The sequence below is a fragment of the Aethalodelphis obliquidens genome, unplaced genomic scaffold, assembly GCF_003676395.1.
Source record: "Aethalodelphis obliquidens isolate GAN/ISIS:26980383/991018 unplaced genomic scaffold, ASM367639v1 scaffold31, whole genome shotgun sequence".
Lineage (NCBI taxonomy): Eukaryota > Metazoa > Chordata > Mammalia > Artiodactyla > Delphinidae > Aethalodelphis > Aethalodelphis obliquidens.
In genome coordinates, this window is record NW_020837975.1 from 5,342,216 (window position 1) to 5,347,310 (window position 5,095).

Genomic DNA, 5,095 nt, shown 5'->3' on the forward strand with positions numbered 1-5,095 from the left:
AAAAAAAAAAAAAAAAAGAATACCAGATAGCTTGTTTTTCATCTTCCAATTATATTACTAATCAAACAATAAAGAAATATGTCTTATTTATTTACTTATTTATTTAAAAGTACAGTATTTATATTTTATCCAATCATATTTCTTTACTTCAGAAACCATCTAGAGGCCTCCTCAATTCTAATTTATTCTTAGTATTTTCCATTAGTGGATCAACCATCAAATCTTTTTTTTTTTCCATTTCCCCCCACAAAACACAAGCAAGAAATCTTTCTAAAGAGCATTATCTTGCTGTAAAAAATTTTATTTTCTTAATATGTTGAGTAATTTGTAAACAAATGCATTTCTTTTTATTAATTCTACTGGCACCTTAAAAGAGGTAAAAAATTAAAATGTTAGTGTGAAAATATCTGTAAGTAATATTATTATAAATCTATCATTTGGATAAGCTGAATCAATTTGTAGGAAGACAACACTACAAGTATATCTGCTATAAGAAAATCAAGCATGAACATACCTAATCTTATAGCAAATTTCAATGGGGAGATGCTTTCTCTCAATTTTGTTGCTTTGCCAAAAAAGATTTACTGCAGGATTTAAATGGATCATTATTTTAATACATTGAAATTGAATTTTACTTAGCAAAAAATTGTTTCATACAATTTTGTAGGTAGACCTCTAATGCACAAAGCTAAGTATAACTGTATTAGTCTTGAATATGATTATTATTCAAGACCTGTGCTTAACAGTGAAGACATTACTCTGTGAAAGTCCGGAGTCAATCAGAACATGAACATTCACCAGACAGTTTGAATCTCTCTTAGACCTGCTGTGTAAGAAGAATTGAGGAAAATTCACATTAAAAGCACAACTTGCTAAAATCTACATACATGTATAAGGAGAGTTTACTTGATAGGCTTGTTTCATATTTTTTTTAAATTTATTTTATTGAAGTATAGTTGACTTACAATGTGTTAATTTCTGCTGTACAGCAAAGTGATTCAGTTATACATATATAGACATTCTTTTTCATATTCTTTTCCATTATGGTTTATCACAAGATATTGAATATAGTTCCCTGTGCTATACAGTAGGCTTGTTTCATATTTTTAAACATCTTAAGTGATATAGAAAATAACAAACTTCACATTTATAAGAAAAACTTAAACTAATTCTCTTCTAGACCATAAAGTAAAATTATTAATAAAAACCACTGAATTAGGAATTCAGTGAGTCTCAGTCCTGGCTTTTCAACAAAATAACACTGGACATCAGAAGATTCATCTCTCCTGTGCCTGTTTCTCATCTCTAACCAGAGCAGATGGGATGACAAAGCATTATATATAAGGTCTCTGACAACTCCTTTTAAAAGGACTATAATTCCTCTTCTGCACAATGTTCTGCTCAGTGTACCTTTTAGCAAGAGTAAATGGCACAAAATCCATCATAAGGAAATGAGCCTTCACGTTTTCATTTTTGTAAACATTTCTCTTTCAGGGTTCACAGCCAGTGCATCTCCATTTTTCCATTATCACTTTTCCTCTTCCCAATGTAACTGTCATCATCAAATCGCTTTGCCTCAGAATATTCACCTGTTCATAGTCCCTTACATTCTTTTCTTTGTCTGTTCATCTGGCTCCTCATTTCTCTCTACTTTAGTGAGAAAGAATACTTCAAAAACAGAAATTGTTAAGTTTAATAGAGTGATTGGCTGTCACAGACAGCCCAATAATTAAATATTGTCCCTAATAAAATAGACTCTCAGTAATTATTAGAAACAGAAGAACACAAAGTGTCAAATTGTTGGATTGAACTTCTTAATCTCCAAGCAAGTCGTATTTATATAAAAGATAGGTTTTTCTACTTGTACAATAAAAATACAGTAAAATGTTAATATTTATAATACTAATTTAGTATTTATGATATGTTTGTCTAGTTACATCATGCATAGTTTAGTATTTACATAATCTGTCTTTGAAACCTGAAAGGATGCAACTGTCAGATTTGATCTACGTGGTTCCCTCTTGGGAGGCTAATGCAGCTAGGCAGGGCCATGGCCAAGGGGCAGCCAGCAGGAGAAAGAGGAAAGAAGAGCCGAGAGATCATCCAGAGGCAGAACACTTCACCCTGGGGAGGTGGCTGGAGCACACAGTGGCTTAGTTGGGAATAATAAACAAGTTGCCTTCTCAGTGTGGGCTGGGAGTGGTATTTACATGTCACCATGACTACCTTCCTGATCTTTAGGGCTCCCTGAGGAAGGAAGCTGGAGTGTGTGTGTGTGTGTGTGTATGTGTGTGTGTGTGTGTGTGTGTAGACCAAAGAGGAGGACGTGGAAAATGTACCAGGGAGATAGCCAAAGGGGAAAAGGTTCTTAAGAAACAAACCAGATCAGAGGAAAGGTATAATTAGGCTTAGAGTGGGAATTGAAAGTAGCCATGGTGTGATAAGTTGTAACACTGTTGTATTGTGATACTATGCAAAAGAAGTCATGATTGTTATTATTTCGTGGGGTATGTTGAAGCTCTTCTGATACAGCCGGTTAAGCTGCTTAGCAGTGTTTTTGTTCCCAAAGGGTGTGAGTCTCTTACAGAAAGACAGGACTAACTTTCCTATGAAAGTGATGAAATACAACTGGACACATCACAATCCCCAGGCTAGCTCTGTAAGACTAAACCACATTGTAGGCAGACTCTCATATGGCCCCAATGATCTCCACATCTCTGTATACAATAGAGGTTCTTGTATTATTCCCTCCTCTTGAGTGTTGGCTGCATTTATTGACTTGCTTCTAAGGAATAAAAAGGCAGCAAAAGTCATGGGATGTCACCTCTGAGATTCAATTATAAAAAGACCATGGCTTCCATCTTAGGTGTCTTGTCCCCTTCTGTCTTAGGTGGCTTGCTCTGGGGGAAGCCAGTGCCATGGCCTGAGACAGCCCTGCAGAGACACCCACTTGAAAAGCTTGGAAGCAGATCTCTTGAAACACGTCAGCAGCCACGTGAGTGAGCTCGGAGGCAGGTTCTCCCCCAATTGAGCCTTGAGTTGACTGCAGGTCAGCTGACATCTTGACTGCAATCTCAACAGGAGGCTGAGCCAGAACCAACCCAGGAAGCTGTGCCCAGATCCCTGACCCAAAGAAACCTGGAGATAATAGATGTTTATTGCTTTAGGCTGCTAAGTTTGGAGTAGTTTGTTGCACAGCCATAGATGACTAATTCAAACCATGACAGGTAACACATAACATAGCTGAAATGCTATATAAGGTCCAGCGGAAGAGTTAGAATCAAGGCAGGCAGGGGATGGGACAGGAGAGATGTGGACGGTGACACAGCTCACGGAGCAGCTGTGTTGTCCTGTGTGCCAGGCACCTTACAGACACATCTGTGGTTATTCTCATTACTCTGGAACAACTGGAACCGTTCTCCCCACATCACACATGCATAACCTAAGGTTCAGAAGGGTTAAATAATTTGCCCGACCCTAGGGAATTCCCTGGCGGTCCGGTGATTAAGACTCTGCACTTCCACTGCTGAGGACACGGGTTCAGTCCCTAGTCAGGGAACTAAGATCCCACAAGCCCCACGGCACAGTCAATAATAATAATAATAACAATAATAATAATTTGCCCAACTCTATAGCGCTAGTAAGTAGCAGTTTTGCGCTAGTAAGCTAGCTAGCGCTAGTAAGACGCTGGTTTTGAACTCTGGTTTGTGAGAAGATATGCTAATAATACATGAAGGTCCTGCTTCTATTACGCTAATTGCAATGAATGACACTGGTAATGAGTGGAAAATCACACCCGATTGCACCTTCCAGACACATGCCTCACATTTCACTTGATAAGAGCTGAAGTCGGGTGTGAGCAGCTCTCTGCAGGAACATGAATGGTGGTAGTGTGGGGAGGGGATGGAGGAAAGCCCCATGTGGGTTACATCAGACACAACAGCACAGCCTCTGTTACCCCCCCGGGACAGCTCTGGCTCTGGTATCAGAGTGACATGGGTTCAGACCAATTATTAGTTCTATGACCAGGACAGGTTACTTCTTGCTGGCATAGTTTCCTTCTTGGTACTGATTCAACGAGGCCACGCATAGAAACTGCTTGGCAGAGAGTCAGGCATATGGCAGACACTTAATAGATGTTCACAACTGATAATACTATTATTATGGTTTTCTCTTCAAATTTGCCTTTCTGTTAATAAATATGTAATTACTAGTACTGCCTTTTATGCTCATTAGTCAGAGTGATTGTTTTTTTAAGGGAGGGAAAACTATTTCCCTACAATAATTGGGTGAGAGAGTTGAGGCAGAAAAAAAACAACAACACTAGAATATGAGAAAAGGGAAAGGGGAATAAAAACAAAAGGTCTGTGTTTGTGAGATAATGATTGTGAGAACAGTGCTGGGAGCAGAGGCAGGGAGGCATGTGGACCCTGTCTGCAAGGAGCAAAGGCTGCATTTTATCCATCTTCCTATTGTCCTAACACCATCAGGCCCACGGTCCTTCCATGAATGCATAATGAGCTCTTTCATTCAGCAGACGCTACGCAAACTTATGGCGCACCATCACGCTTCCACGAGGGTAGCGTCGCAGAGCTTCCGTTCTAATAAGGCAAGAGAGGCAATCAACACGTAATATACAGAGTAAATCTACATACACAAAGCATGAGCACATTTGGAAAGTAATAACCGCGAGAGAGATTTTAAAGCAGGAAAAGGGGCTGGAAAGACCAAAGAAGGGGTCATGCTGCCTAAACCAGGGTGATCAGGGCATTGGTGGCTTCCAAGGCTGCCTTCTGAGCGTGGTGGGAGTGGGGAGCCTCTTTGGAGGGGTGCAGCCTGGGCGAGTCTACAGGGGAATGCTGGGGCGCGCAGTGCTGGCAAGGCAGCTGGCCAAAGCCAGAAGTGGCACCCCACCAGCTAGGTAGAGGGGGAACCCACCAGTGATTCGGTCCCTAGCAAAAGTTCCACCAGATCCTTGACCCCTTGGCACTCACCCTAAAAGTAGTCAGCGAATCTTTTTCACACATGGACAGGCACTTTTCAACCCGCTGCCTCTGCACTGGGACTTGGCTGTGAAACCTTCAAGAGTGGAGTC